Source organism: Mesoplodon bidens, assembly GCF_964165515.1.
Source record: "Mesoplodon bidens genome assembly, chromosome: 3".
NCBI classification, from domain to species: Eukaryota; Metazoa; Chordata; class Mammalia; order Artiodactyla; family Ziphiidae; genus Mesoplodon; species Mesoplodon bidens.
The window spans coordinates 159,976,998-160,000,006 of record NC_138178.1 but is presented as its reverse complement, the minus strand read 5'-3'; the positions used below and the strand labels follow the sequence as shown (position 1 = coordinate 160,000,006).

General features: G+C 39.5%; 1 pseudogene across 1 annotated transcript; it reads right to left on the bottom strand.

Moving 5' to 3' along the window:
* Positions 1 to 8,008: 8,008 nt before the first annotated feature.
* On the bottom strand, positions 8,009 to 10,753 carry LOC308614156 (nucleolar RNA helicase 2-like; annotated as a pseudogene). Its single transcript has one exon. The product of its transcript is annotated as a nucleolar RNA helicase 2-like (transcript).
* Positions 10,754 to 23,009: the final 12,256 nt, after the last annotated feature.

Here is a 23,009-nt window from a genome sequence, read left to right as displayed (position 1 = left end):
TTCAACTTTTTCTCTCTTTACTGACTCCTTTAGCTTGTAAACAATGTTTAAATCCTATCTTAAAAACTAAAAGGAACACTCTCTTCCACACCAAGCCCCCACTTAGCTTCTTCTTTAGAACTCATCTCGTTTCATAGCCAAGTTCCTGGAACATGTCTTCTTTCTCACTTTCTATTCCTAATTCTTCTGCCTCCAACTCAAAGAAAACTAAATGTTTGTTGCTAAAGTGATTAGCCTTAAAAATGAGTGGGCTGTCTGTTTCACTGTTTCCCATTAACGGCTTCCTTTTGGAGTTTTCCTCTCCCTGAGCTTCAACATTCCTATCTTTTCTTGTTGCTTTCCTATTAATCTGCTTCTATATATTACTCATGGGATTCCCTTCCTCTGTTAATACTTTAAATACTGTTATTTCTTATTCTTGTACCTGGAGATTTCATTTATCCCCACTATTTTTTTCTACTTTTATTTTTTTTTTCAGCAGATACATGCTTGATTTTACCTTATAATCTATAGACACTGCATTAGAATATGTAATGAATTCACACACCTTTTCCAAAGGAATACCCGATACAGAAGTAGCAACAGGCCCGGAGGAAGATGGCGGAAGAGTAAGACACGGAGATCACCTTCCTCCGCACAGATACATCAGAAATACATCTACACGTGGAACAACTCCTACAGAACACCTACTGAACGCTGACAGAAGACCTCAGACCCCCCAAAAGGCAAGAAGCTCCCCACATACCTGGGTAGGGCAAAAGAAAAAAAGAATAAACAGAGACAATAGGATAGGGACGGGACCTGCACCAGTGGGAGGGAGCCGTGAAGGGGGAAGGTTTCTACACACTACAAGCCCCTTCGCGGGCGGAGACTGCAGGTGGCGGAGGGGGAAAGCTTCGGAGTAGCGGAGGAGAGCACAGCAACAGGGGTGCGGAGGGCAAAGCGGAGAGATTCTGGCACAGAGGACCGGTGCCCTCAGGCACACACCAGCCCGAGAGGCTTGTCTGCTCGGCCGCCGAGGCGGGCGGGGCTGGGAGCTGAGGCTCGGGTATCGGCTTTCAGTCGGAGCGCAGGGAGAGGACTGGGGCTGGCAGCAGGAAGAGAGCCTGAAGGGGTTAGTGCACCACGGCTAGCCCAGAGGGAGTCCGGGGAAAGGGTCTGGAGCTGCCGAAGAGGAAAGAGACTTTTTTCCCTTTTGTTTCCTGGTGCGCGAGGAGAGGGCATTAAGAGGGCTGCTTGGGGAAGCGCCGGAGACAGGCACGAGCCGCGGGTAAGGCGCGGACCTCGGAGACGGGCGTGGGCCGCCGCCGCCGCGGCCCGCCGCCGCTGCCGCCGCCGCCGCAGGGCCTGTGTGCGAGCGCGGGTCACTGTCCGCCCCGCCTTCCGGGGGGCCTGTGCACCCCGCCACTGCCGGGGTCCCGAGACCCGGGGACGGCTTTCCCGGGAAAGCGCACGGAGCGCCACGGGCTGCTGCAACGTCATGCCGGCCTCTGCCGCCGCAGGCCCGTCCCACACTGCGCGCCCCTCCCTCCCCTCTGCCTGAGTGAGCCAGAGCCCCCGAATCAGCGGCTCCTTTAAACCCGTCCTGTCTGAGCGAAGAACGGACGCCCTCCGGCGACCTACGCGCAGAGGCGGGGCCAGGTCCAAGGATGAGACCCGGGAGCTGTGAGAGCAGAGACAGGGAAATCTCTCTGTGCAGCCTCGGAGGCAGCGGATTAAAGCTCCACAGTCCATTTGATGTGCCCTGCGTCTGTGGAGTGCATGAATGGACAGCGAATCATCCCAAATTGAGGAAGTGGACTTTGAGGACAAGATTTAAGACTTTCCCCCCTTTTCCTCTTTTTACAACGAATTATTCCAAATTAAGGAGGTGGACTTAGAGAGCAAGATTTCAGACTTCTCGCCCTTTTCCTCTTTTTACAACGAATTATCCCAAATTGAGGAGGTGGACTTGGAGAGCAAGATTTTTGATTTTTCCCCCTGCTCTCTTTTTGTGAATGTGTATGTGTAATCTTCTGTGTAAGATTCTCTCTGTATAGCTTTGCTTCCACCATATGTCCCAGGGTTCTATCGGTCCGGTCTTTTTTTTTTTTTTTTTTCAATAATTACTTTCTAATTTTAATAACGCTACTATATTTCATACTTTATTCTATTTTAGTTTACCTGCTCTTTCTTTTTTTCCTACTTTCCCTTCCTCGCTCCCTCCCTCCGCTCCTCCTTTCCTTCTTTCTTTTTCTTTCCTCCCTCCCACCCTTCTTCTTTCCACTTTCTTTTTCTTTCCTTCCTCCCTCCCTCCTGTCTTTCTTTCTTTCCTTCCTCCCTCCCTCCCTCCTTTCTTTCCTTCTTTCTTTCCATCCTTCCTCCCTCCCTCCCTCCTTTCTTTCTTCCTTCCTTCCTTCCTTTCTTCCCTTCTTCCTTTCTTTCCCTCTCTCTTTCTTCTACTAATTCTTTCTTTCTACTTTTTCTCCCTGTTATTCTGAGCCGGGTGGATGAAAGGCTCTTGGTGCTGCAGCCAGGAGCCAGTGCTGTGCCTCTGAAGTGGGAGAGCCAACTTCAGGACACGGGTCCACAACAGACCTCCCAACTCCACATAATATCAAGCAGCGAAAATCTCCCAGAGATCTCCATCCCAACACCAGCACCCAGCTTCAGTCAACGACCAGCAAGCTACAGTGCGGGTCACCCTATGCCAAGCAACTAGCAAGGCAGGAACACAACCCCACCCATTAGCAGAGAGGCTACCTAAAAACATAATAAGGCCATAGGCACCCCAAAACACACCACCAGACGTGGACCTGTCCACCAGAAAGACAAGATCGAGCCTCAACCACCAGAGCACAGGAATTAGTCCCCCCGACCAGGAAGCCTACACAACCTACTGAAACAACCTTAGCCACTGGGGTCAGACACCAAAAACAACGGGAACTACAAATCTGCAGCCGGCAAAAAGGAGACCCAAAACACAGTAACATAAGCAAAATGAGAAGACAGAAAAACACACAGCAGGTGAAGGAGCAAGATAAACACCTACCAGACCTAACAAATGAAGAGGTAATAGGCAGTCTACCTGAAAAAGAATTCAGAATAATGATAGTAAAGCTGATCCAAGATTCTATTTCCAAGATCCATAATCTTGGAAATAGAATAGACAAAATGCAAGAAACAGTTAACAAGGACCTAGAAGAACTAAAGATGAATCAAGCATCGATTAAAAACACAATAAATGAAATGAAAAATACTCTAGATGGGATCAATAGCAGAATAACTGAGGCAGAAGAACGGATAAGTGAGGTGGAAGATAAAATAGTGGAAATAACTGCTACAGAGCAAAATAAAGAAAAAAGAATGAAAAGAACAGAGGACAGTCTCAGAGACCTCTGGGACAACATTAAACGCACCAGCATTCGAATTATAGGGGTTCCAAAAGAAGAAGAGAAAAAGAAAGGGACTGAGAAAATATTTGAAGAGATTATAGTTGAAAACTTCCCCAATATGGGAAAGGAAATAGTTAATCAAGTCCAGGAGGCACAGAGAGTCCCATACAGAATAAATCCAAGGAGAAATACACCAAGACACATATTAATCAAACTGTCAAACATTAAACACAAAGAAATCATATTAAAAGCAGCAAGGCAAAAACAACTAATAACACACAAGGGAATCCCCATCAGGATAACAGCTGATGTCTCAGCAGAAACTCTACAAGCCAGAAGGGAGTGGCAGGACATAATTAAAGTGATGAAGGAGAGAAACCTGCAACCAAGATTACTCTACCCAGCAAGGATCTCATTCAGATTTGATGGAGAAATTAAAACCTTTACAGACAAGCAAAAGCTGAGATAGTTCAGCACCACCAAACCAGCTTTACAACAAATGCTAAAGGAACTTCTCTAGGCAAGAAACACAACAGAAGGAATATACCTACAATAACGAACCCAAAGCAATTAAGGAAATGGGAATAGGAACATACATATCAATAATTACCTTAAATGTAAATGGACTAAATGCTCCCACCAAAAGACACGGAGTTGCTGAATGGATACAAAAACAAGACCCATATATATGCTGTCTACAAGAGACCCACTTCAGACCTAGAGACACATACAGATTGAAAGTAAAGGGATGGAAAAAGATATTCCATGCAAATGGAAATCAAAAGAAAGCTAGAGTAGCAATTCTTATATCAGACAAAATAGACTTTAAAATAAAGACTATTAGAAGAGACAAAGAAGGACACTACATAACGATAAAGGGATCAATCCAAGAAGAAGATATAACAATTGTAAATATTTATGCACCCAACATAGGAGCACCTCAATACATAAGGCAAATACTAACAGCCATAAAAGGGGAAATCAACAGTAACACAATCATAGTAGGGGACTTTAACACCCCACTTTCACCAATGGACAGATCATCCAAAATGAAAATAAATAAGGAAACACAAGCTTTAAATGATACATTAAACGAGATGGACTTAGTTGATATTTATAGGACATTCCATCCAAAAACAACAGAATACACATTTTTCTCAAGTGCTCATGGAACATTCTCCAGGATAGATCATATCTTGGGTCACAAATCAAGCCTCGGTAAATTTAAGAAAATTGAAATTGTATCAAGTATCTTCTCCGACCACAATGCTATGAGACTAGACATCAATTACAGGAAAAGATCTGTAAAAAATACAAACACATGGAGGCTAAACAATACACTACTTAATAACGAAGTGATCACTGAAGAAATCAAAGAGGAAATTAAAAAATACCTAGAAACAAATGACAATGGAGACACGACGACCCAAAACCTATGGGACACAGCAAAAGCAGTTCTAAGAGGGAAGTTTATAGCAATACAATCCCACCTTAAGAAACAGGAAGCATTTCGAGTAAACAACCTGACCCTGCACCTAAAGCAATTAGAGAAAGAAGAACAAAAAAAACCCAAAGCTAGCAGAAGGAAAGAAATCATAAAGATCAGATCAGAAATAAATGAAAAAGAAACGAAGGAAACAGTAGCAAAGATCAACCAAACTAAAACCTGGTTCTTTGAGAAGATAAACAAAATTGACAAACCATTAGCCAGACTCATCAAGAAAAAAAGGGAGAAGACTCAAATCAATAGAATTAGAAATGAAAAAGGAGAAGTAACAACTGACACTGCAGAAATACAAAAGATCATGAGAGATTACTGTAAGCAACTCTATGCCAATAAATTGGACAACCTGGAAGAGATGGACAAATCTTAGAAATGCACAACCTGCCAAGACTGACTCAGGAGGAAATAGAAAATATGAATAGACCAATCACAAGCACTGAAATTGAAACTGTGGTTAAAAATCTTCCATCAAACAAAAGCCCAGGACCAGATGGCTTCACAGGTGAATTCTATCAAACATTTAGAGAAGAGCTAACACCTATCCTTCTCAAACTCTTCCAAAATATAGCAGAGGGAGGAACACTCCCAAACTCATTCTACGAGGCCGACATCACCTTGATACCAAAACCAGGTAAGGATGTCACAAAGAAAGAAAACTACAGGCCAATATCACTGATGAACATAGATGCAAAAATCCTCAACAAAATACTAGCAAACAGAATCCAACAGCACATTAAAAGGATCATACACCATGATCAAGTGGGGTTTATCCCAGGAATGCAAGGATTCTTCAATATACGCAAATTAATCAATGTAATACACCATATTAACAAGTTGAAGGAGAAAAACCATATGATCATCTCAATAGATGCAGAGAAAGCTTTCGACAAAATTCAACACCCATTTATGATAAAAACCCTGCAGAAAGTAGGCATAGAGGGATCTTTCCTCAACATAATAAAGGCCATATATGACAAACCCACAGCCAACATTGTCCTCAATGGTGAAAAACTGAAACCATTTCCACTAAGATCAGGAACAAGACAAGGTTGCCCACTCTCACCACTCTTATTCAACATAGTTTTGGAAGTTTTAGCCACAGCAATCAGAGAAGAAAAGGAAATAAAAGGAATCCAAATCGGAAAAGAAGAAGTAAAGCTGTCACTGTTTGCAGATGACATGATACTATACATAGAGAATCCTAAAGATGCTACCGAAAAACTACTAGAGCTAATCAATGAATTTGGTAAAGTAGCAGGATGCAAAATTAATGTACAGAAATCTCTGGCATTCCTGTACACTAATGATGAAAAATCTGAAAATGAAATCAAGAAAACACTCCCATTTACCATCACAGCAAAAAGAATAAAATATCTAGGAATAAACCTACCTAAGGAGACAAAAGACCTGTATGCAGAAAATTATAAGACACTGATGAAAGAAATTAAAGATGATACAAATAGATGGAGAGATATACCATGCTCCTGGATTGGAAGAATCAATATTGTGAAAATGACTCTACTACCCAAAGCAATCTACAGATTCAATGCAATCCCTATCAAACTACCAATGGCATTTTTCACAGAACTAGAACAAAAAATTTCAAAATTTGTTTGGAAAAACAAAAGGCCCCGAATAGCCAAAGCAATCTTGAGAATGAAAAACGGAGCTGGAGGAATCAGGCTCCCTGACTTCAGACTATACTACAAAGCTACAGTAATTAAGACAGTGTGGTACTGGCATAAAAACAGAAAGATAGATCAGTGGATCAGGATAGAAAGCCCAGCGATAAACCCACGCACATATGGCCAACTTATCTTTGATAAAGGAGGCAGGAATGTACAGTGGAGAAAGGACAGCCTCTTCAATAAGTGGTGCTGGGAAAACTGGACAGGGACATGTAAAAGTTTGAGATTAGATCATTCCCTAGCACCATACACAAAAATAAGCTCAAAATGGATTAAAGACTTAAATGTAAGGCCAGAAACTATCAAACTCTTAGAGGAAAACATAGGTAGAACACTCTATGACATAAATCACAGCAAGATCCTTTTGGACCCACCTCCTAGAGAAATGGAAATAAAAACAAAGATAAACAAATGGGACCTAATGAAACTTCAAAGCTTTTGCACAGCAAAGGAAACCATAAAGAAGACCAAAAGACAACCCTCAGGGTGGGAGAAAATATTTGCAAATGAAGCAACTGACAAAGGATTAATCTCCAAAATTTATAAACAGCTCATGCAGCTCAATAGCAAAAAAACAAACAACCCAATCCAAAAATGGGCAGAAGACTTAAATAGGCATTTCTCCAAAGAAGATATACAGACTGCCAACAAACACATGAAAGAATGCTCAACATCATTAATCAGTAGAGAAATGCAAATCAAAACTACAATGAGATATCATCTCACACCAGTCAGAATGGCCATCATCAAGAAATCCAGAAACAATAAATGCTGGAGACGGTGTGGAGAAAAGGGAACACTCTTGCACTGCTGGTGGGAATGTGAATTGGTACAGCCACTATGGAGAACAGTATGGAGGTTCCTTAAAAAACTACATATAGAACTACCATATGACCCAGCAATCCCACTACTGGGCATATACCCTGAGAAAACCATAATTCCAAAAGAGACATGTACCAAAATGTTCATTGCAGCTCTATTCACAATAGCCCGGAGCTGGAAACAACCTAAGTGTCCATCATCGGATGAATGGATAAAGAAGATGTGGCACATATATACAATGGAATATTACTCAGCCATAAAAAGAAACGAAACTGAGCTATTTGTAATGAGGTGGATAGACTAGAGTCTGTCATACAGAGTGAAGTTAGTCAGAAAGAGAAAGACAAATACCGTATGCTAACACATATATACGGAATTTAAAAAAAAAAATGTCATGAAGAACCTAGGGGCAAAACGGGAATAAAGACACAGACCTACTTGAGAATGGACTTGAGGATATGGGGAGGGGGAAGGGTAAGCTGTGACAAAGCGAAAGAGAGGCATGGACATATATACACTACCAAACGTAAGGTAGATAGATCGTGGGAAGCAGCCGCAGAGCACAGGGAGATCAGCTCGGTGCTTTGTGACCGCCTGGAGGGGTGGGATGGGGAGGGTGGGAGGGAGGGAGATGCATGTGGGAAGGGATGTGGGAACAGATGTATATGTATGACTGATTCACTTTGTTATAAAGCAGAAACTAATTTAAAAAATAAAAAAATAAAAAAATAAAAAAACCTAAAAAAAAAAAAAAAGAGAAGTAGCAACAAAGTTATAAATGACAATGATCAGATGAAATAATTTAGATGAAGCCTGTCTCTCTTTGAAGAGATGGGGACTGGGCAAGTAGTCAGGAATGAAATACAATGTGCTTTTAACTTTGTATGAAAAATAATGTTCAGTTTCCTGTTGCCGAACATAGTTCTATTTTTGCCACATAAATCCTCTACTTCAAATTACTGTCCGAATGCTTTACTAAAATTCCTCTTCTGGCCTTTGTTTTGGAATCTGTTACTTTTGTTGCCACCTCCTGATCGCTGTCCTCTGAAGCTTCTATTTCTTTTCCGCTGTCCCCTGAGACTTCGATTGCCTTCCCGCTGTCCCCTGAAGCTTCTGTTTCCTTCCCGCTGTCCCCTGAAGCTTCGATATCCTTCCCATGGTCCTTCTAGCTCTGGTTGCTCTGTGGCCACAGAAAGCTGCCAGCGCCGTGAATCATGCCATTTTTCCTGTACTTCTATTACTGATGCAGTAGGGACATCAAAGCAAACACCCTGCTTGCCTTTGAGAAAGACCACTCCCTTCACTTTGGAATCAATATCCTCACCCAGTTGTTCTTTAAGTTCTTTCCAAGCATAACTAATATTTGGCATTTCAATTGAGCACTGCAAGATCATGGTCACAGAACCCACATCTGAGTTGATCAAGGAGTGCTGGTTGACTGATGTGGCACCTGAAATATGGGCCAGGGCTGCTGCCAGGGCTTCCACAGCTCCCTTCTCCTCGATCAGCTTCTCGGCTGACTGCTTGAAGTGAGCAATCGCAGTGGGAGGCACAGAATCCAAAAGCCTGATGGCATCTTTGCTAGAAGCTTTTATTATCTCTGTTGCAGAAGGAACACCTATCCTCTTAAATTTAATTCCCGCTTTTTGCTCCACTTGGACTAATTGATATTCTTCCTTGTGCTGATAAAAGCAGATGCAAATCCCAGTCCTTCCAGCTCTACCTGTTCGCCCAGAACGATGAATGTAGGACTCCACATCCTTTGGTGGAGAACTCTGTACAACCAGATCAACCTCGGGGATGTCTAACCCACATGCAGCGACATTGGTTGCAACCAAAACTCCAAAATCACCATTTCTAAAACCCTTCAGGGTGATTTCCCTTTGCTTCTGTGGAATGTCTCCGTGTAATGACTGGGCATCCTGCCTTATGGACACATTCTGTGACAACTCCTGGGCTTCTTTCTTGGTTTCACAGAAGATGATAGTGCGCCCTTGATAACCACTGTACACTCGGATCACTTCCCCAATAACTGCTGCCCTTTGAGTCCAGTGGCACTTGATAGCCAACTGCTCTACAGTTATTGCCGTTTTCTGGGTCTTTTTACCAATCAGGTCCACTTGTTCATATGTAGATTTCATGTATTTCTTAGCAACATTATAAACCCAATGAGGGCAAGTTGCAGAAAAAAGCAATGCTTGGGGATTGTCTTCTGAATCTTTCTTGTATGCCACACATAAAATCTCTTCCACTTGATCAGCAAAGCCCATGTCCAACATCTGGTCAACTTCATCCAGGACAACATGCTTAAGTTTGGTGAGATCTAGCTTGCCATTCTGCAGGTGGTCTTTGATACGACCTAGTGTCCCAACCAGGATATCAATCCCATTCCGCATGCATTCAATTTGTCCTCTGTAGGGAGTTCCACCATAAAAACAAGCCACTGCCAGCTTTTTTGTGACGTCACTGAAGTCTCTGCTTACTTGACTTGCCAACTCCCTTGTGGGTGTAAGAACCAGTACCTGAGGGGCACGGCCTCTCTTCCGGTCTTGCAGTTCTCCCTGAAGTTTCTCAACCAAAGGGATAGCAAAGGAGAATGTCTTCCCAGTTCCTGTCCATGCCTGTGCAATCAAGTCCTTCCCACTATAGACGTGGTGAAACGTCTTTGCTTGTATAGGAAACAGGAAGGTCACCCCACGGGCTTTGAGAAGTTTAATAGTTTCTTCAGATATGGGAAAATTAGAGAAAGCTCCTTCTTTTTGCTCCACAGTTATTTCCTGCTCTAACTCACTGTTACTTTCTTCACTAGCAGCTTCCTTGGAGTCGGAGTCAGGTCCAGAATAAGGGAATCCATTCTTCAGGTTGGGGCTTTTCTCTCCAATTTCTCCATTCATTTCTTTTGCTTTCTTCATCTTCTTGGATTTAGGTGCACCCAAGTCATCCTCAGAATGCTCCTCATTTTTTATTAGTTTTTTTGGTTTTAGGAGAAACAACTGTCCTTTCACAGGGCTCCTTTGATTTTTTCGCACTTTTGGTTTTAGGAGAAATAATGTCATCTTGAGATGGCGCCTCTTTCTTTTTTGCCTTTTTGGATTTAGGAGCTCATGTCAGCCTCAGAAGGCCCTGCTTTCTTTTTAACCTTTTTAGCTTTGGGAGAAATCGTTTCATCCTTTTCTTCTGCTGCCTCTTCAGTCTTATTAGATTTTGGCTTCTCTTTTTTACCTTTCTTCTCATTTTGCTTTCACGGCATCTCCACTCTCGCCATGGCTGTGTCCGACTCCAAATCCGCGTCACTAAGAAGTTTCCCCGGCATCACTCAGGACAAGCAGAATAGGCCAACCGCTCTCGTCCACCGCGTGGAAAGGAAGAGAATGCCCAGCTTTCTCTTTAGCCCACCCAGCTTTCATCCTACTTTTATTGTTGATTCAAAGTGGCAGTTTTTCAGACTTTCTGAAGAGCAGAAGTCCTCTCCCTGAATTTTCTCTTGCCTGATTCCTGAAACCCCAACATTAGCGCTACAACATGGAACAAAATACTTTGATTTCTATAGGAGTGAAATATAGCTTCTTTTATTTATCTTTCATAGGAATAATGGTCTTGAACAATGTGGGTTCTGTGTGGTGGATATCAGAAAAGTGGAGAGAGGAGATTATAGAACTAAGTGGTGAGGATGTGAGGGGTAGTTTTCAACTATATGATAATTTTGTTGAGGACTTCAAATATCAAAACAAATCATAAATGTTTCAAACATAGATGTGTCATGCTAAGGAAAGTTTGCAATGCCTACTTTTAGGCTACATCCATCTAATGCTAAACAGGAAAAGGAAAGTAAAAACAATATCATTGTTTGATATAAAATATCATACTGTAAATATTCTAATACTCTTTTTTCCTTCGGCTTTTTTTAACGATATCATTGATATAGACACTGTATAAGTTTGAGTTATATAACATAATGCTTTGATACATCATGAAATGATTACCACAATAAGTTTAGTGAACATTCATCATTTAACATTGATACAAAATAAAAGAAAAAAGAAAATAAAAACATTTTTCCTTTCAATGAGAACTCAGGATTTATTCTAACTTTCATATATTACATACAGCAGTATTAATTGTATTAGTCACTTTATACATTACATCCCTAGCACTTATTTATCTTATAACTGGAAGTTTGTACCTTTTGACCACCTTCATCCAACCCCTCTCCCCCAACACCCCATAACCACAAAAGTGATTTTTTATGAGTTTGTTTGTTTTCTGAAGTATAATTGACCTACAATACTATGTTAGTTCCTGGTGTACAACATAGTGTTTTTTTTTTTTTTTTTTTTTTTTTTTTTTTTGCGGTACGTGGGCCTCTCACTGTTGTGGCCTCTCCCGTTGCGGAGCACAGGCTCCGGATGCACAGGCTCAGCGGCCATGGCTCACGGGCCCAGCCGCTCCGCGGCATATGGGATCCTCCCGGACCGGGGCATGAACCCGTATCCCCTGCATCGGCAGGCGGACTCTCAACCACTGCACCACCAGGGAGGCCCCAACATAGTGTTTTGATACTTCTGTACATTACAAAATGATCACCATGATAAATCTAGTTATCATCTGTCACCATACAAAGATATTACATTATTACTGACTATATTTTTCACACTGTACATTTCATCCTGTGACTCATTTATTTTGTAACTGGAAGTCTGTAACTCTTAATTTTCTTAACCTATTTCACTCAGCACCCCCATCCCTCTCCCCTCTGGCAACCACTTGTTCTCTGTGGCTATGTTTCTGTTTTATGTTTGTCCATTTGTCTTGTATTTTGGATTCCACATATACGTGAAGTCACACGGTATTTGTCTTTCTCTGTATAACTTATTTAACTTAACATAATACCCTCTAGGTCCATCCCCATTGTTACAAATGGCAAGATTTTACTCTTTTTTATGGCAGAGTAATATACCATTGTTCATATACACCACATCTGCTTTATCCAGTCATTTATTGATGGAAACTTAAGTTACTTCAATATCTTGCTTATTGTGAATAATGCTGCAATGAATATAGAGGTGCATATATCTTTTTGTTTTCATTTGAAAAATACCCAGAAGGGAAATTGCTGGATCCTGTTGTAATTCTACTTTTTAATTTTTTGAGGAACCTCAGTACTGTTTTCCATAGTGGCTGCTAAATGCTCTTAATACTTGACAAAAGAAAAAAAAAATGAAATGCTAGGTGGGAGTGCTGTCTTATGTTGTAATATGTGCTCTGACTTTGGAATTTGTCTGTTAAAATGATTTTCCCCATGAAGGAAGAATTTTAAAACTTACAAAGAAAGAGGGGATGTGATGGGAGGGAGGGAAATGAAGGAAAGAAAAAAAATTATAATATATATGGAATTCAGTATGCTGTAATTTCAGACCTCCTTGATGGTCTTAACTTACAGAGCACATAGGAGATGAAAGAAAGAGGGAGAAAAGAAAACTTGCTGGTTCTTAATGGATTAACAAATGGTCTCTTAATAAACGCTGCTATAGTGTTTTTGGTACAACAAGGGGAGCCCATATTACCTTTAAGTCATGCCTTTCCCATGGCCTATATTGTCTAATCTTGTACTACATTTAATCAAGTTTGATGGGCTGCATAACAAAGGAGGAATTCCAGATAGTATTTGCTCTCATTCTTTTATTCCCTGGGTAGATACCGGGAAGAGGCAAAACATGAGTCTGAGGAATGAAGAAGTTTCAGCATAATGCACTGACCTCTAGAGCAAACTCGTTCCACATGAGAGTGTTCATGTTAATAAAAAGGTTAGCATCATTAATTCCATGATCTCTTGTTTTGACAGCCAAGATGAATTGGTCTGTTTTCTTAAACATTCTATCCTCTTTCCTAGATGGAGATCACATCCACAGTCATGGCAGTGAGTCAATTAATACAATTTCTTGAAAGGACATATGTAATAATGACCATCAGACAACTTGAGAAAATATTCAGTGCATTCATAATCACATAAATCTTTACAATGATTTCATAAATGTTTATAAAAATTCCTTCCAAATCTTTTCCTATATCTAAAGTCACCGAGAAAGCTGTTATAATCATTGTAAAATATGCAAAGTAAAGAGAATTACAGTGACAAAGGAGCTATATTCTCTTCATGTTCCAGTCTAAATATAAAAATTCCTTGTGAATTGATTGCAACCTTGGATCAGCTTGTTTTCATGCCAGTGCTTTCCAGATATAGAGAACCAATAAACTTTTACATTGCTTAGCTAACCTACTAGCTCTCTAAAGCTATGATGAGCATCAATAATAATTTTCTAAATGAATTCTTAGAGCCATAGAATTGAAAAAGTCAAGTCCCAAAGATCAGAAATAGATTGTAAAAGGGGAAGGGTTGCTAATGGCCCCTCCTTTTTTGTGTTGTACTTGGCCCAGTGAGTGAGGGGCTTAAAAAAGGAAAGTATAAGTGGAAGTACATAAGCTAATGGTTTCTTGGAAAGATAGACCATGAATAGTCAGATAATGAAAACACAGAAGAGATGAGGGTGTCAAAAAGAGACGGCATGTACTTCTCAATTTAGTACAGGTCAGTCCTTTTTTTTGTTTGTTTCTTTTTGAATTTTATTTTATTTATTTTTTATAAAGCAGGTTCTTATTAGTTATATATTTTATACATATTTGTGTATATATGTCAATCCCAATCTCCTAATTCATCCCATCACCACCACCCTCCTGCCACCTTCCCCCCTTGGTGTCCATATGTTTGTTCTCTACATCTGTGTCTCTATTTGTGCCCTGGAAACTGGTTCATCTGTACCATTTTTCTAGATTCCACATATATATGTTAATATACAATATTTGTTTTTCTCTTTGGCTTACTTCACTCTGTATGACAGTCTCTAGATCCATCCACATCTCTACAAATGACCCAATTTCATTCCTTTTTGTGGCTGAGTAATATTCCATTGTATATATGTACCACTTCTTCTTTATCCATTTGTCTGTCGATGAGCATTTAGGTTGCTTACATGACCTGGCTATTGTAAATAGTGCTACAATGAACACTGGGGTGCATGTGTCTTTTTGAATTATGGTTTTCTCTGGGTATATGCCCAGTAGTGGGATGGCTGGGTCATATGGTAATTCTATTTTTAGTTTTATAAGGAACCTCCATACTATTCTCCATAGTGACTGTATCAATTTATATTCCCACCAACAGTGCAAGAGGGTTCCCTTTTTCTCCACACCCTCTCCAGCATTTGTTGTTTGTAGATTTTCTGATGATGCACATTCTGACTGGTATGAGGTGATACCTCATTGTAGTTTGGATTTGCATTTCTCTAATAATTAGTGATGTTGAGCAGCTTTTCATGAGCCTCTTGGCCATCTGTATGTCTTCTTCAGGGAAATGTCTATTTAGGTCTTCTGCCCATTTTTTGATTGGGTTGTTTGTTTTTTTCATATTGAGCTGCATGAGCTGTTTATATATTTTGGAGATTAATCCTTTGTCAGTTGATTCATTTGCAAATATTTTCTCACATTCTGAGGGTTGTCTTTTTGTCATGTTTGTAGTTTACTTTGCTTTGCAAAAGCTTTGAAGTTTCATTAGGTCCCATTTGTTTATCTTTGTTTTTATTTCCATTACTCTAGGAGGTGGATCAAAAAAGATCTTGCTGTGCTTTATATCAAAGCATGTTCTTCCTATGTTTTTGTCTAAGAGTTTTATAGTGTCTGGTCTTACATTTAGGTCTTAATCCATTTTGAGTTTATTTTTGTGTATAGTCTTAAGAAGTGTTCTAATTTCATTCTTTTACAAGTAGCTGCCCAGTTTTCCTAGCACCACTTATTGAAGAGACTGTCTTTTCTCCATTGTATATCCTTGCCTCCTTTGTCATAGATTAGTTGACTATAGATACATGTGTTCATCTCTGGGCTTTCTATCCTATTCCATTGATCTATATTTCTGTTTTTGTACCAGTACCATATTGTCTTGATTAGTGTAGCTTTGTAGTATAGTCTGAAGTCAGGGAGTCTGATTCCTCCAGCTCCATTTTTTCGCTCAAGACTGCTTTGGCTATTTGGGATCTTTTGTGTCTCCATACACATTTTAAGATTTTTTGTTCTAGTTCTTTAAAAAATGTCACTGGTAATTTGATAGGGATTGCATTGAATCTTTGGGTAGTATAGGCATTTTCACAATATTGATTCTTCCAATCCAAGAACATGGTATATCTCTCCATCTGTTTGTGTCATCTTTGATTTCTTTCCTCAGTGTCTTATAGTTTTCTGAGTACAGGTCTTTTACCTCCTTAGGTAGGTTGATTCCTAGGTATTTTATTCTTTTTGTTGCAATGGTGAATGGGATTGTTTTCTTAATTTCCCTTTCTGATCTTTTGTTGTTAGTGTATAGGAATGTAAGAGATTTCTGTGCATTAATTTTGTATCCTGCAACTTTACCAAATTCATTGATTAGCTCTGGTAGTTTTCTGGTGGCATCTTTAGGATTCTCTATGCATAGTATCAAGTCATCTGCAAACACTGACAGTTTTACTTCTTGTTTTCCAATTTGTATTCCTTTCATTTCTTTTTCTTCTCTGATTACTGTGGCTAGGACTTCCAAAACTATGTGGAATAATAGTGGCAAGAGTGGACATCCTTGTCTTCTTCCTGACGTTAGAGGAAATGGTTTCAGTTTTTCACCATTGAGAATGATGTTTGCTGTGGGTGTGTCATCTATGGCCTTGATTATGTTCAGGTAGGTTCCCTCTACGCCCACTCTCTGGAGAGTTTTTATCATAAATGGGTGTTGATTTTGTCAAAAGCTTTTTCTACATTTATTGAGTTGACCATATGGTTTTTATTCTTCAGTTTGTTAATATAATGTATCCCATTGATTGATTTCTGTGTATTGAAGAGTCCTTGCATCCCCGGGATAAATCCCACTTCATCATGGTGTATTATGCTTTTAATGTGTTGTTGGATTCTGTTTGCTGGTATTGTGTTGAGGATTTTTGCATCTATATTCATCAGTGATATTGGTCTGTAATTTTCTTTCTTTTTTTTTTTTTTGTAGTATCTTTGTCTCATTTTTGTATCAGGGTTATGGTGGCCTCATAGAATGCATTTGGGAGTGCTCCTTCCTCTGCAATTTTTTGGAAGAGTTTCAGAAGGATGGCTGTTAGCTCTTCTCTAAATGTTTGATAGAATTCACCTGTGAAGCCATCTGGTCCTGGACTTTTGTTTGTTGGAAGATTTTTAATCACAGTTTCAATTTTATTACTTGTGATTGGTCTGTTCATATTTTCTATTTCTTCCTGGTTCAGTCTTGGAAGGTTATACATTTCTAAGAATTTGTCCATTTCTTACAGGTTATCCATTTTATTGGCATAGAGTTGCTTGTAGTAGTCTCTTAGGATGCTTTGTATTTCTATGGTGTCCATTGTAACTTCTTTTTCATTTCTAATTTTATTGATTTGAGTCCTTCTTTTTCTTGATGAGTCTGGCTAAAGGTTTATCAGTTTTGTTTATCTTCTCAAAGAACCAGCTTTTCATTTTATTGATCTTTGCTACTGTCTTCTTTGTTTCTATTTCATTTATTTCTGCTCTGATCTTTATGATTTCTTTCCTTCTACCCATTTTGTGTTTTGTTTGTTCTTCTTTCTCTAGTTCCTTTAGGTGTAAGGTTAGATTGTTTATTTGAGATTTTTCTTGTTTCTTGAGGTAGGTTTTTATTGCTATAAACTTCCCTCTTAGAACTGCTTTTGCTGCATCCCATAGGTTTTGGATAGTTGTGTTTTCATTGTAATTTGTCTCTAGGTATTTTTTGATTTCCTCTTTGATTTCTTCAGTGATCTATTTGTTATTTACTAATGTATTGTTTAGCCTTCATGTGTTTGTTATTTTTTCCCTGTAATTGATTTCTAATCTCATAGCATTGCTTGATATGATTTCAATTTTCTAAAATTTACTGAGGCTTTATTTGTGACCCAAGATGTGATCTATTCTGGAGAATGTTCCATGTGCAGTTGAGAAGAAAGTGTAATCTACTGTTTTTGGATGGAATGTCCTATAAATATCAATTAAATCTATCTGGTCTATTGTGTCATTTAAAGCTTGTGTTTCCTTATTAATTTTCTGTCTGGTGATCTGTCCATTCATGTAAATGAAGTGTTAAAATCCCCCACTATTATTGTGTTACTGTCGATTTCCCCTTTTATAGCTGTTGGCAGTTGCCTTATTTATTGAGGTACTCCTATTTTGGGTGCATATATATTTATAATTGTTATGGCTTCTTCTTGGATTGATCCCTTGATCATTATATAGTGTCCTTCCTTGTCTCCTGTAACATTCTTTATTTTAAAGTCTATTTTATCTGATATGAGTATTGTTATTTCAGCTATCTTTTGATTTCCATTTGCATTGAATATCTTATTCCATTCCCTCACTTTCAGTCTGTATGTGTCCCTAGATTTGAAGTGGGTCTCTTTTAGACAGCATATATATGGATCTTGTTTTTGTATCCATTCAGTGAGCCTGTGTCTTTTGGTTGGAGAATTTAATTCATTCACATTTAAGGTAATTATTGATATGTATGTTCCTATTACCATTTTCTTAATTGTTTTGGGTTTGTTTTTGTAGGTCCTTTTCTTCTCTTGTGTTTCCCACTTAGAGAAGTTCCTTTAGTATTTGTTGTAGAGCTGGTTTGGTGATACTGAATTCTCTTAGTTTTGCTTGTCTGTAAAGCTTTTGATTTCTCTGTCGAATCTGAATGAGATCCTTGCCAGGTAGAGTAATCTTGGTTGTAGGTTTTTCCCTTTCATCACTTTAAATATATCATGCCACTCCCTTCTGGTTTGTAGAGTTTCTGCTGAGAAATCAGCTGTTAACCTTATGGGAGTTCCCTTATATGTTATTTGTCGTTTTTCCCTTGTTGCTTTCAATAATTTTTCTCTGTGTTTAATTTTTGTCAGCTTGAATACTTTATGTCTTGGTGTTTTTTCTCCTTGGGTTTATCCTGCCTTGGACTTTCTGTGCTTCCTGGTCTGGGATGGCTATTTCCTTTCCCATGTTAGGGAAATTTTCGACTATAATCTCTTCAAATATTTTCTTCGGTCCTTTCTCTCTCTCTTCTCCTTCCGGGACCCCTATAATGCGAATGTTGTTGTGTTTAATGTTGTCCCAAAGGTCCCTTAGGCTGTCTTAATTTCTTTTCATTCTTTTTTCTTTATCTTGTTCTGCATCAGTGAATTCCATCATTCTGTCTTCCAGGTCACTTCTCCATTCTTCTGGCTCAGTTATTCTGCTATTGATTCCTTCTAGTGTATTTTTTCATTTCAGTTATTATATTCTTCATCTCTGTTTGTTTGTTCTTTAATTCTTCCAGGTGTTTGTTCTTTAATTCTTCTAGGTATTTTAAAATATTTCTTGCATCTTCTCGATCTTTGCCTCCATTCTTTTTCTGATGTCCTGGATCATCTTCACTATCATTATTCTGAATTATTTTCCTGGAAGGTTGCCTATCTCCACTTCATTTAGTTGTTTTTCTTGGGTTTTATCTTGTTTCTTCATCTGGTACAGAGTCCTCTGCCTTTTCATTTTGTCTATCTTTCTGTGAATGTGGTTTTATTGCCACTGCCTGCAGAATTGTAGTTCTTCTTACTTCTGCTGTCTGCCCTCTGGTGGATGAGGCTATCTGAGAGGCTTGTGCATGCTTCCTGATGGGAGGGGCTGGTGGTGGGTAGAGCTGGGTGTTGCTGTGGTAGGCAGAGCTCAGTAAAACTTTAATCTGCTTGTCTGCTGATGGGTAGGGCTGAATTCCCTCCTGTTGGTTGTTTGACCTGAGGCATCCCAGCACTGGAGCCTACCTGGCTCTTTGGTGGGGTCAATGGCAGACTCTGGGAGAGCTCACTCCAAGGTGTACTTCCCAGAACTTCCGCTGCCAGAGTACCTGTCCCTGCGGTGAGCCTCAGCCACCCCCCGCATCTGCAGGAGTCCCTCCAACACCAGCAGATATGTCTGGCTCAGTCTCCAGACTGAGGGTCTGGAGACCCTATGGGGTCACCCCTCCTTCCTGTGGATCCCAATGTTCACACTACTTTGAGCATGCCCTCCAAGAGTGGAGTCTCTGTTTCCCCTAGTCCTGTCGAAGTCCTGCAATCAAATCCTGGTAGCCTTCAAAGTCTGATTCTCTAGCAATTCCTCCTGCCATTGCTGGACCCCCAGGTTGGAAAGGCTGCTGTGGGGCTCAGAACCTTCACTCCAGTGGGTGGACTTCTGTGGTATAAGTGTTCTCCAGTTCGTGAGTCACCCACCCAGCAGTTATGGAATTTGATTTTATTGTGATTGTGCCACTCCTACCATCTAACTGCAGCTTCTCCTTTGTCTCTGGATGTGGGGTATCACCTACCCAGCAGTGATGGGATTTGATTTTATTGTGATTGTGCCACTCCTACCATCTAATTGAAGCTTCTCCTTTGTCTTTGGATGTGGGGTATCTTTTTTGGTAAGTTCCAGTGTCGTCCTGTCAGTGATTGTTCAGCAGTTATTTGTGATTCCGGTGCTCTTGCAAGAGGGAGTGAGCACACGTCCTTCTACTCTGCCATCTTGAACCAATCTCCACAAGGTCAGTCCTTATGCACAGATGTATTTTCTACCATCGTAAATTCTACTCACTTGCCAACTTGTGTATCCCAGCCTCAAATTGTCAACCACTGGCCTAATCAAAGCAGACCTGAATTTTTGTCCACTTTTGCTGCAGTTTCTCTTAATTGGCTACTCAAAAGACGTTTCCAACCTTCTTTTCTTTTACCACCTCCACAAAAGGAGCTGGAAAGCCAAATATTTATTTTCCCAGTATATTTTCTGTTATAATAAGTATTTAACCCAGTTCCAGCCTCTTAGAAATAAGCAGAATTCTGCTGATGTTGAGGGTCTAGTTCTCAAAAAAAATTGCTTCCCTTATAAAAAAGCATGTGGTGAATTTTCTGCACTTGTCCATTCTTCTTGCCTTCAGAATAGGTGATTTATCCATAGCTGCTACAAGCTCATATCACCACGAGGCAAGTGGGGAAAGACCAACAGTCTTAGGATGGCAAAGTAGGAAGACAGAAAGATAGCATGCTTAAGTGCTCAAACAAATGCCAGCAAAAAGCTCAGATTAGGTATGTACACAAAATAACTACTATTTAAGCCACTGTAGTCTGGTTTTCTGATTGTTACAGGTCAATACATGTTTGTTTGATTTAAGGTATTTTTCAAAGAAATATTTTTAGTGTTTTGTTAATGATAAGCATATTTGATTTTACTAACATAAAGCTCCACAGGATATGCTTTTATTTTTTGACAGAATTGTCATTCTGATCACATTAAAAAAGCCTAGGATATCTACAAACACATAGGAATCTCATCTTATATAAACAAAACATTTTAAACAACTGGTACTTCATCAGAAATCTTGGTGGAGTTTTATATTTCGTCTCTATCGTCTCAACATAGCACTTGTTTTATCAACTCTTTAGCCTTATGGTGTGAGTCTATTTGTCCTATTTGCATTCCCTGAAGTGGTAATAAAAGGACATTGCATGATTCATTGATTGTAGTACTAAAACAGGCATGTAGAATTTTTTTTAATGTGACTTCATTTTGTCATGCAGTAAATAATTTTAATAATTATATTTTTATGGCTTGGCATTTGATAGGCAACTATACTTATAGTGTCTGCACACATGGCCAACCCAAATTTTTTCCACTGCTCTTATGCCAGCTCAATGAAGCACAGCCCAATGCAATGAAAAGAACACAAGTGTGAGACACCTCAGTAGGTGGTATGTATTACCTACTAACTCTGTGGCTTCAGATAATTTTATCAACCTCTGCTTAAGCGCTATCCTTTGTATAACACAGAGATAATCTTGTATATTGCTGTTTCACAATTAAATGAGTTGTAAAAAGAATCCATTATAGAACTTAGCACACATTTCACTCAATGTATGTCAGTAACTTTCTATATTTTCCTGATATATTCATTTATTGTTGTTGTTGTTGTTAAATGATCCATGCTTATTGAGGTAAAATGTATAAGTCCATTAGTATTGGTAGAAGCAAAAGAATATACCCCCAGTCTCTCATGTAGTAATCTGTAGAGCACAAAAGGTAAAACACAAATAAATTGTGAGTATATCCTTATTATATAATAATAATGATAGACATGTGGAAAGCTGACCATGTGTTTGACATCTGTTAAGGCTATGAGTGGATTACTAATTCTAAACCTCTCAAAAACCCTGTCATTAAGCTACCATTTTGATCATATCCATTTTGCAAATAAGAAAACTAAAGATTCAGAAAGTGTAAAGAACTTACTCAAAGTCCAATAGCTCATCAGTGTTGGAATTTGGTGAACTTAGTATTTGAATGAAATCTCCATTATTTTAGAGTCTACTCTTCAATTCTGCTTTATACACTGTCTAGAGAGTAGTTGATAATGTATAATTGATTGAATGTCATCAAATGGAAGAATATCTCCCTAGTCTCCAGAAATCCTTAAACATTTTTTAAACTGAAACAACCCATTTTTATATTCTCTCTTTTTTTTTTTTTTTTTTTGTGGTACATGGGCCTCTCACTATTGTAGCCTCTCCCATCATGGAGCACAGTCTCCGGACGCACAGGCTCAGTGACCATGGCTCACAGGCCTAGCCATGCCATGACATGTGGGATCTCCCCAGACCAGGGCATGAACCCATGTCCCCTGCATTGGCAGGCAGACTCTCAACCACTGTGCCACCAGGGAAGCCCTATATTCTCTTATTTTTCAGAGGAAGGTGATTATATCAAATAGTGCATCAAATAATGATCTGATTATGATCCATATGGCACATGTTTCAACTCCTTTGTTAAATATTGAAAACACAACTTCTCAGTAGAATAGTGGTTATGAGAGGCCAGGAGGTAAAGGAAAAGGGGAGATGCTGTCAGAGGGTACATATTTTAGTTAGAAGATGAATAAGTTCTAGAGACCTAATGTACAGCATAATTAATTACAATGTACTATATCCTTGAAATATGCTAAGAGAGTAGTTCACAGCTGTTCTTACCACACATACAAAAGATAACTATGTGAAGTGATGGATGTGTTAATTAGCTTGATTGTGGTAACCATTTCATAACGTATATCAAAACATCATGTTGGGGCTTCCCTGGTGGCACAGTGGTTGAGAGTCCGCCTGCTGATGCAGGGGACACGGGTTTGTGCCCCAGTCCGGGAAGATCCCACATGCCGCGGAGTGGCTTGGCCCATGAACCATGGCCACTGAGCCTGCGTGTCCAGAGCCTGTGCTCCACAATGGGAGAGGCCACAACAGTGAGAGGCCCAGTACCGTGCAAAAAAAAAAAAAAAAAAAAAAAAAAAATTCATGTTGTTCAGCCTAAATACATAAAATTTTATCTTTCAATCACACCTCAGTAAAGCTGAGAAAGAAATAAGTAAACAGAAAACTTTACCCTGAAAGAGAAAAGAAAAAATAACATAGCTTCTCAGAGTTTTGATAAATCTGAAAGTCAAGATTCAGTAGCTTTTATGCTGTGTCAACACGCAGGACCAGATCAAGACACCAAAAGCCA